The sequence below is a fragment of the Triticum aestivum genome, chromosome 4D, assembly GCF_018294505.1.
Source record: "Triticum aestivum cultivar Chinese Spring chromosome 4D, IWGSC CS RefSeq v2.1, whole genome shotgun sequence".
NCBI classification, from domain to species: Eukaryota; Viridiplantae; Streptophyta; class Magnoliopsida; order Poales; family Poaceae; genus Triticum; species Triticum aestivum.
In genome coordinates this window covers 98,602,652-98,613,603 of record NC_057805.1, presented here as the reverse complement: position 1 = coordinate 98,613,603, position 10,952 = coordinate 98,602,652, and the positions used below count along the sequence as shown (strand labels likewise).

General features: G+C 45.6%; 1 long non-coding RNA gene across 1 annotated transcript; it reads right to left on the bottom strand.

Annotated features, from left to right (window-relative positions):
* Positions 1-5,047: 5,047 nt before the first annotated feature.
* LOC123099736 (uncharacterized) lies at positions 5,048-7,186 on the bottom strand. Its single transcript, XR_006448222.1, has 2 exons — positions 6,422-7,186; positions 5,048-6,151 (listed from the first exon to the last, which is right to left on the bottom strand). It is a non-coding gene; the product is annotated as an uncharacterized lncRNA (long non-coding RNA).
* Between the last annotated feature and the right edge of the window lie 3,766 nt (positions 7,187-10,952).

The following is a 10,952-nucleotide window of genomic DNA, read 5'->3' as shown; positions in this document are numbered from 1 at the left end:
GTTCGACAAAGCGCCGGCCTGAGGGCCCCGCTAGCCGTGGCTCGTCTTGATTGGCGACGCCGACAAGGCTCCGGATGGTGGCCCTCCATTCGTCGGCATTTTCCGCAGCAGGAGGGAAGTCGAGGAGTAGCTGCGCGCGCGCCAAAGCTTCTGCTGGCGTGGGTGGCGGCGAAAGCTGTGTGGACCGTGGCGCACTTCGACTTCTAACCATGTTAGAAGGAGCTCTATCACGGCCCAGCGGCTGCGTGCCATTTTCGCCAGCACTTCGGCGGGCATGCTGGCCTCCGTCCCGCAGATGATGCACAAGACTTTCCACGGCGGCGTCCGGGGTCTTCGGCGTGGTGGCGCTGCTCGTTGCGCACACCCTGGGAAGAGCGCACTGTGGGCGCCGGCGTAGGCGTCTTGGAGGTTGCTGCGACGCCCGTAGGTGGCACAACGACACCCCTGGAGGGCCCCGCGCCGCCTGCTGGGGGCCCAGCCCCGTCTTTGGATTTGGCAGTGTGCGGCCCGTCGTCTGGCACACGAACGACGCCGCTCGCCAGGCTTCGACTGCCAAAGCGATGCCGGTGCTCGCGGGCCGCAGCTCGGGTTCTGTCCGCGACCGGCCCGCTGCTCGCCCGCACTGGCACGGGCCGTTCGGCTCCCGACGAGCCGATCGCCGTGATCGTCTTCTTCTTGGGAGCCATGGCGATGAAGAACTGCTAGGCTAACTGCTAGACCAGATTCTCACAACTGCGTCCCCTACCTGGCTCGCCAAAGATGTCGGTGGAAAAGACACCTATGGGATCACTGGAATCCCTTCTACGGTTGGCGGGCGCGGGGTTGTGAGAAGAGCAGGTTTAAGAGCTAGCACAAGGATCGTTTACCCAGGTTCGGGCCGCGAGGATGCGTAATACCCTAGTCCTGCTTTGGTGTATATTTCAGAGTGTTCTTGAGCTCTCGAACTAGCTATGGTGGTTGCGTAGTTCCAAAGAGCCGAAGCCCTCTTCAGTATGCCTCGGGCCTCCTTTTATAGGCAAAAAGGGGTCGCCACAGTGGCACACAGGAGGTGGAAAGGCGTACAGTGCGCGAGCTTATCGCTCGGCATTACGGGACAAAGCGCATTCAATGCGCTACTTAGGTGTCCATTAGCTTTATCGGGGACGGGAACGAGGCCCATCCCGTCCGTCGCCGCTCCGCCTCGCTTCGACACGCGCCCAGGCCAGCGATGTGCGCAGCGCCATGTAGGCAGGCAGGCTACTGAGGTGGCGCGATGGCAGGGCCTTCACGAAGATCTGCATGCCACCATCCAGGTGCTTGCGGAGTTGGCCTGGAAGCCGCATGTTGCCACGCAGGTGCCTGCCCAGCTAGTTGGGCTGGCAGCTGCATGCGAACGGCAGCGGAGTCTTGGTTGACGCGGGCCTGGCTGTGGCCCCGCTGATGCCCTCGGCAAGGGTCTTGCCGTGGCGTTGCAGTTGTCCCCGGCAAGGCGCTTACTGGGGGTCTTGTGGATTTCCTCGGCTAGGATCCCGCCGAGGGTCGCCGTCTTCTGGTCCTCATCTGACCCTGTGTATCTATGATCTTGACAAAGATCTGCATGCCACCACGGAGGTGCCTCCCGAGCCCTGGTTCCAATGTAGTTGTTGACGACGTTTGGAACCCTTGGGCTCAAGGGTGGCTCGCTCTGCTGGTGTTGGGAAAGTTGCCCCAGCAAAGCTCTTGCCAGGGCCGCGGAGGCCGCCCCGGCAAGGGTCTTGCCGGGGGAGTCCACCTCGCCCCTTTGCTTTTTGTGTTTTTAGTCTCGGCGTTGCTTCGTTCGCCTTGTGCTTCGGTTTCCCTCCGGCTTCCCTCCTCTGCTTTGTTAAGAGTAGCCGCGGGCGCGGCTCTGACTGCCCGTGCACAAGTAAAGGGGTCAAAAGGAGAGCCCTACTTTTGTACACCGACAAAAGGATTCCCACAACTTACTCAACTATGCCAGAGCCCATAATGGCATGTGGCTACACACGGAAGTTTCTAGCATGAATAATCTTATGATCCCTTTGAGCCTGGGTGGCATTCCATAGGATGATCACACGGGTACCCCGGGATCTCCTAGGACAACACTGAATTCCTCAGGTGCCCGCAACCAATCCACCCAGATGTGTATTAAAGTAGCCACCTTAAGTTTCCCTTAGTTAATATCACTCTCGCAACTTTCATGAATCCCACATACCAATCCCCGTCTACGAGCATGGCTAAGCAATCTAAGCATAACGTATATTCCTGGGGTGATAAAAGGTATTAGGTTCGTACCTCATTGACTACTTAACAATAACCACATGTTCCCAATCCTACTCATGCAATGTTTGAGGGTTGAAACTAATGCATAAAAACTGGGTAATAAAGGGATATGATCAAAGTGTAACTTGCCCCTTGCGGACGATCGGAAAACCCTAAAGATTCGTAGTAGCAAGCTTCGCACTCCGGAAATTCTATCGTAAACAAACAATAGCATACATAAGCAGTCAAGCATAAGATGCAAAGCTAAAACCAAATAAAAAGATCTAAACAGAAAACGCAAGTGAAGAATCTTCGATTTGCAAAAAGAATCAATCAAATCGAGGATACGAAACCGAGGTTACGATCAAAAGAAGTTCAAATTCAAATTTGTATGAATCCAAATTTTAAACTTTCAAAAACATGTTTAAGTTGATTATCTGAACAGAGGGGATCGTAACAAAGAATTTGGCGTTGGTTTCGTTGGATTTGGATAAACGAGCAAAAAGTTGTAAGGGTTTAAAGATCAGGGACTAATCTACGAAGAAAATAATCACGGATAGGTCCCTGGCCGAAAATAAACAGAAAAAGAAAAAAATCTAACGAATGAACGTTCGCTACAGAAACCTAACGAAAGAAAACTGTTCGCTACCGAAGACTAACGGACGAACGTCCGCTAAATAAACTAACCTAATAATAAACCGGGTTTAGAAAAGAAAACAAAAAAATGGATCAGGGTTCGGTTTTATACTGGTTCGGCGGTTCGGGCGGATCGGGCGGTGGGTCGTCGGCGGCGGCGGCTCCGGCGAGGCGGGATGGCGCGGGGCAGCAGCGAGGCGGTGAGCGGCGGGGCGACGGCGGCGGCAGCGCGGACTAGGCGGCGGCGCTTGCGGCGGCGGTGGCTGGCTGCTGCGTGGAGCGGCGGTGGTGGCTGATGAGGAGGAGAGGGGCCAGGGGCCTCGGCTTTTAAAGGGGGCCGGGGGAGGGGCGCGGCTTGGAGGAGGGGACGGCCGGCGACGTGCGGCACTCGGACTCCGGGAGGAGTCCGGCTCGGGGACGGCGGGCGAGGCGGTGGCGCTGTTGGGCCGGCTGGGCTTCGGCCCAGTCGGTCCGAAGAAGATTTTTTTTAAATAACGTCGCAAACAAAAATCCAAATAAAATAAAAATAAAATCCTAAAATTCCAGAAACAATTTTCACCATCCCCTCCTAATATTTGGGACTACGTGAACATTTGTGGGCTAAATGCAATTTTTAAAAAATGCAACTTTTCCCCTAATTTAATAAAATGCAACCGAATAAAATTGCAAAGTAAAAATATCAAATAAATATATTTTTATTCAAAATTAAATTTCCAATATTTCCTAGCTGTTTTTGAAGAAGTCATATTATCTTCTCTCATATTTTATTTAATTGAAATAATTCGAAAAATAATTTCGAATAAAACACTTTGATCCAATTTGCCAATTTTGAAAATTCAAAAATGGATTTTTGGTGAAAACCTCCGACTCTCTCAATTGGTCCTTGAGTTACTTAAGGTTTCTAGGATCAAAACTTCAAATAAAACAAATTCAAAATGCACAAATTATGGATGCATATGATGACCTAATGAATAACATCCAAATTGAAAATTGGGATGTTACACCACATGTACTAAAATTTTGTGGGAATTGTAGATGTCGCTCATTTCAAAAAACAGCTCCGCGTACCATTGAGCACCACCTCTATCCAACTATGAAAAACATAAATATGTTATCCTCATATGAGGGTTACACTAAAAGGAAAAATATAACTAGATTTAAGAATGGAGGGCAAACTTTGTCAAACTTGCAAAACTTGTGCTACTTTTGCTTGCTTTTAGCAACTTAATGTTACTTGTCTGCAAGTATCCAAAAAACTACAAATCCTATGAGAGGAGCATATAGAAAAAGATTGATTAATATTAAGGAACTTTCGTCAAACTTGGACATGTAATTATTTTACTTCCTTTAGACAATTTTACCTTACACGATCAGCTGGCATAAGTATAGATAAATAGCATGTCAGTAACAAAATAGAGAAAATATTGAAGGTAAGATATGCTTGACAACTAACTAACATAATTAGAGATGTAACCAATAGGTTGACTGAAATTTATGGGCCCAACTGCATTGTGAAATTTGTCAAAAAAGTATAGTTTGTTACCTGAAAGCTACATTTTTGTTGTGTTCACATGTGAATTTACAACTGTAAAGATGCATAACAATATTTTTGTGGCGAATCAGTCAGTGCTACTTACATGAAGCTCTCATCTTGAACATAACCTGCCATATCCCTACTTCAGCAACAAAAAACATAATTTGGGGACAGATATTTTGAATATCTCACCTTTACAAAATCATTCAGAAAAATAGGAAGCTTATATATGACGGTATGCTCGACGTGACTATTGTTGATATGGTTCAAAAGATGAAAACACAAAGACATGCACAAGGATTAATGGGAAGCATGATAAACTTTGAAAGCATGATCCTCTGTCCCCAGTTTATCCTATTTCTCACCTTTTCACCATTCTTCTAATACACCACGACACACAACTTGACACGTATATAAAACCACTTTGAAACATGGTTGTGTCCATATTGTCATCTTTCGTTAGAACTTTAAAATCCTTTAAGCATCCGTCCCAACTTGCTCGTGGAAAAAGGAATGATTTCACAATAGAAATAAAAAATTAATGTTAGTAAAGAAGTTCCTTTCATGTGAACAAAACAATGAAGAATCTGAATATGAATAGCCTGATACGGTATAATAAGAGAAGCGAGAACAAACCAATTCACAAAAAGTATACTTTCCTATACATACTCTGTTGCAGGTTATAAAAAACTGAATACTGTGGTGCTGGATTTTGATGTTACCTTCAATTGGTTACACTTCATTCAGATCAAATACAAACCATAAGCTGCATTACTGCTATTTACGCCATTTGTTCATACCAAAGAGTGAAGCATTCCTACCCTTGCTTATCTACATTACAGCTAGCCTTGCTTAGCTGCATTTCTACTGGATTAAACTGATCTAGTACTGTCATTGCCTAAACAACTTAACCATCAGAAGCCAGAACAGCCTTGTAGCTTAACAAGCCTACACCACTCACAATCTCATACTCGCAGTAATCATCCATAGCTAGTACTTCTTCCTCTACTAAAATTGTACAATGTTAATAAATTATACCTCAAGCATCCTTTTAATTGTCAGCACTATGCTGCCTTAAAGCGCCCGCGGTCCCTCAAATATAAAATGATTGGTGTGTGCTGCCTGTCGGATGCAGCAATCTGTGCAAAATCGACAACACCAAAGGCACATTTCATTCAATCCAAATTAAGAAAAAATGATTACTGGGAGAATCAACTGAGGAGGAGGCCAGACTGGAGAAGGGCCTTCAGTTGTAAGTTCTCCTCGATGAACCATGCCAATGGACCTTCTAGTACGCCACATCGCTCAACGTAGCAATGACCATGGCACGGCACGCACCATGTCCGGCTTTGACCGTATGATAAGCTGAAACACTGCAAAAAGTTCTTTTTCATCCAAACATTAAGAAAAACAGTTGTTGGACACAAATGCAAGACATCTCTACATCCCTGTCATGTTTACGAGTAGTCACCATGAAATCGAAATTAGAATAAGAATTGATGAACCTCCAGTTTGAGAAAAAATTCAGAAGCAGCAAGAGCACATATCTCTCTAAACTGCAAGAAAGATAGCATCGCATCCCAGTTCAGTGTCCAACAAAAGCAATAAGATCACATCCCCATTTGAACTGCTAGAAGATTTAGCTGAAGGAAAACCAGACAGGAATGCTTTTCTGCTCTTTTCCATCATTGCAACGTGCATGCGGGCCCAGGCTTGTATCAACACGAGTTATAACACCCATGGCTGTATGCAAGCAATTCAATATCAGGATGTAGACCAAACTGTGTTGCAAGGCATGCCAGATTTCAAACACCTCACAACCAATATGCTTCATGAAACAACAATCTGAATCCACATATGAAAATTAGATTGCTTTGAAGGACAATTTGGCAAGGAAAGCTTCGGCAGATGGCATGCATTGAACCGTTCGTCTGCCAATCCACGAAATCATAGAAGTCATAGAAATAATCACCAAGCGATGCTCAATGCAATGGGGGGTGGGGGGAAGCGTACCACAACCAATGTGAGGAGCAGAGCACGGAGGTTGCCGCTTTGGCAGCCAACGTTGGGTCGTGAGTCGTGACGGTAGTGGACTTAGGCTACCGCGAGCAGCCAGGGTTGGTGGTGCAGTAGCAGGCGCCGGCTGTATCGTGGTTCGCCTATCACCACGCAAGCTGATGGTTATGGCGCTGACTGCGTCGTGGTTCGCCTATCACCTGCAGGCAGCCAAGCTGATGATGATGGCACCGACTGCGTGGTTCGATGGCTGTCGTGCAAGGCGCAGGAGGTGCCAGTCGCGGAACACATCCTCAAGACGGAGTTGAAGGTGGATACGGATAGCGCCGGCGGCGGAAGTTGCAGCGCCACCTCTTCCTCCCCTCCTCTTCCCCACGCAGCTACAACCGATGTGATGCCATCGCCTACCGCCTGGAGCTCCACCATCGACGTCGTGTGCACCTCGTTGGATCGCGTCGAGAGGGCTCCTTCTTATGGCATCCAAGTCCCTGTGAGTCCGGGCCGGGCACTCCATGGATTTGTGTTGGACAAGTTGTCCTGCGTGAACACGGACTCCGACTTCGATCCAAATTGGAGACGGACGGCAGGAGGCAGCAGGAGGTTGGAGGTAGAGGAGGCTGGGGCGGCGCCGGAGATTGGGGGCGGATGGGAAGGGGAAGCAGGGCGGCGGCAAGACGGAGTGGAAGACCGGCCGCGTGTGGCGGCGGCGGCGGTACCGTGCACATCGAGGAGAGGTCATGCTCGTGTGTTTCTTTTTTTTTAGTCAACTGCTCGCCCGTGCGTCGAAGGTTTGCTTGCTCGTCTATTTTTCTTTTTTCCAAGGCCCAATAGAAAGTAACGGCCCAATCGTTAACGGAAGAACGTAGCCCAAGCCCGTGAGCGAAAGAACGTTCTAATAAGGAATTTTGATGAAATCTTTAGTGCGTATCCCAAATTAGTACCATCTCGTTTATATTACGATTTTGTCTATACAAATCGTAAAAGCGTATTATGACATGAGAAGAAAGCGTATTGTGACGGTGAACCCACGGAGTTAATCTGTGCTTTATTATTATTATATATATATTATAGGGAAAAGATTTTACTTAGGGAAATGTCATAGAGAAACCAACATTGGATGGACACTGATGAAAACCACGCGAAAACGGTGTTTTAAAGTTTTAAAAAAAGATGAGGGCCGTAAGAGAGTGATTTTCTATTGCCTTGCAAAATTTCAAGTTCCTTTACGAGATATTAGCTATGAAAAAAATCCAGCATTATATAGTGCCCAACAGTTACGTCACTATTCATTGTTGAATTTGTCTTGTGTTTTCACTTGAAATTTCACATGACAATAGAACATCATCCTCTTAACACCCCACTTTTTTTTGAAACTTTCAAACATGATTTTCAAGTTTCTTTGAATGCTGGTTTTCGTATGATATTCTCACCACACATTTCACTTCTACAAAAAATGCTCGAGTACTCGTCTCTTGGGGGTTTAGCGTGTAAGAGTGTACTCTGTGCCATCCGTTTCCGGCGTGCCTCCGGCTGATGGCTCCCTGGCGAGCTCTCAGTCATCCAATCTCCGTGGGCGCCCACACCTACCTGCTACCTCTTGGTGGTGGTTTCCGTTGCGCTTGCGTGCACCGTCATGCGCACTGCCCCAAGTGTGCCGGGTGTGCCTGGGTCCACCCGTTAGCGTCATCGGCCCCTATCGGGCTATTTCACTCGCGCGCGGCCGGGTGCGCCCGTGCGTGGAGCCTGTCCGACTGTGTGTGCGCTTGTCGGGCAACTCAAGGTGTTGGCTGGGAGCTTGGTGGTCAGAGAGGATTGCTCAAATGTTGAATGTTGGTCGGTTGCCATCTGGCTCCCATTGCCCTGGACCCGCGTGTGTCGTTTAGTTCGTTTGTGTGGGGTGTTTGATGTTTGGGCCACCGGTAGAGGCGACCATCGTGAGTGGGGTCTGCCAGGCTGTGCATTGATGTCCCATAAGTGTAGGAGGTTAACTGTAGATGTTTTTGACAAGAGTGTCGATCCCACTAGAAACCAAAAAAAGTACTAAGCACAAAATAGCAAGGTGTCACTACAAGTACAAAAAGGTCGAATCGTTTTATGTTTCATGGGTGTAATGAAGCAATGGAACGTGAGCAACAATAAAAAGTAAAAGAGCGCAACAAGTGACCCAATCCTTGATATTCCCAAGGACAAGCTGGTTGTATTACTTATGATGATCAAACATTATTGAGGATGGCAGGATAATGACAGCTGTCAAATTTACCATATCAGTAACATTGATTGTTGTTGCTTATCCAATATTGTAGGGATAAATAGAGTGTGAGTGTGATGTTAAGCCTAGTGTCTACGCTGGAAATCCCCTACTCAACGATCTCCACTGCTCTTCAGCTGGTGGTGTAGCCATGGCGGTTCTCTGATTTTACTTTTCTACACTGCCCAAGCTTAGCCAGAGTTCCACTCTATAATAAGTTTGGAGCGCTCTCTAGACACCATCTAGTGATGTCGTTCCCTTCCTTTTCGCGTGTTTTGGATGAACTTGTACTAAGACCCACTGTATTTTTCGAGCTTCTATGCAATGGAGTCGGGGAAGACCTCCCTGTTGATCAAAAAAATATAGTAGGTATATAGCCTAGCATAATGTGTACCAAAACCGTTGAATAAACGTACTTATGATGGCTGTCCCAATAAATTACTCAAATATTGAGATCTATTAAGGCAAATATCCACAATAGCTATGACTTTTTCTAGGGTCACTATTCACTATTTCAGCTCAAACATGATAAGGGTACAATTGTAGGGCATGAGAACCTAGACTTGTACATCTCTAATAATTACAAAAAACTTTTTGGAGCACCTGAGAACAATTTTGTGTCACTCGATGAGCATGTGGTTGAGGATTTGCCGCGGCTAGGGGCAGACAAGAATGATATTATGTATGCGCCATTCACTGAGAAAGATGTGTTTGAGGCGATAGCACAAATGAAGAATAATAGGGCGCCAAGACCGGATGGTTTCCCAACAGAGTTGAGATGCTGGCCTATAATTAAGGGTGACCTCATGCCCATGTTCCATGACTTGTTTAATGGCCAACTTTAGGGACATGGAGTATTTGATCCCGAGCTCATATGCTCCCGCGCGAACAGTAAAATCGAAAAAATAGTAAAAAATCAAAAAAATCTGATTTTTTGTGTGAAGAACATTGACAAATTTTCTAGCTGTGCGCAAAATTTCAGGTCGAAATGACATTCGTGGAGGTCTGGATGAAAAAATAAAATCAATGGTCCCAAAAGACTGTGAAGGAATTGACAACCCCTTTATCGCGTTGGGTGCAAGTGTTTGATTGTTCATGCAGTGCATCGAATGGGGACTTGCTTGTATCTCCTACTAGATTGATACCTTGGTTCTTAACCGAGGGAAATACTTATCTCTACTTTGCTGCATCACCCTTTCCTCTTCAAGGGAAAAACCAACGCATGCTCAAGAAGTAGCTGGAAGAATTTCTGGTGCCATTGCCCGGGAGATCTACATCAAGCCTACCATGTACCCATCATAAACTCTCATCTCTTGCATTACATTATTTGCCATTTTTATTTCGTTTTCCTCTCCCCCACCTCTAAAACGTTTTCAGGAAAATACAAAAAGATTTGCCTTTTTATTCGCCCTTCTTCCGTTCGCCTTTTTGTTTGTTTTTTGGTTGCTCGTGTGCTTGATTTCTTGCTTTGTCACGATGACTCAAGAGAATACCAAGTTGTGTGACTTTTCCAATACTAATAATAATGATTTTATTAGTACTCTGATTGCTCCCGCCACTACTGCGGAATCTTATGAAATTAATGCTGCTTTGCTGAATCTTGTTATGGAAGATCAATTTTCTGGCCTTCCTAGTGAAGATGTCGCATCCTATCTAAATACTTTCGTTGAATTGTGTGATATGCAAAAGAAGAAAGATGTGGATAATGATATTGTTAAATTGAAGCTATTTTCGTTCTCATTTCGAGATCGTGCTAAAACTTGGTTTCATCTTTGCCTGAAAATAGTATTGATTCATGGAATAAGTGTAAAGATGCTTTTATTTCAAAGTATTTTCCTCCCGCTAAGATTATCTCCCTTAGGAACGATATAATGAATTTTAAGCAACTTGATCATGAACATGTTGCACAATCTTGGGAGAGGATGAAATTGATGATAAGAAATTGCCCTACTCATGATTTAAATTTATGGATGATCATATAAAATTTCTATGTCGGATTGAATTTTGAATCTAGAAATCTTTTAGATTCGGCCGCAGGGGGTACTTTTATGGAATTCACATTAGGATAAGCTACTAAACTTCTAGATAATATCATAGCTAATTACTCGCAATGGCATAGCGAAATATCCTCTACTAGTAAAAAAAGTGCATGCGATTGAAGAAATTAATGTTTTGAGTGGAAAGATGGATGAAATTATGAAATTATTTGCTAGTAAGAGTGCTCCTATTGATCCTAATGATATGCCTTTGTCCACTTTGATTGAGAATAATAATGAATCT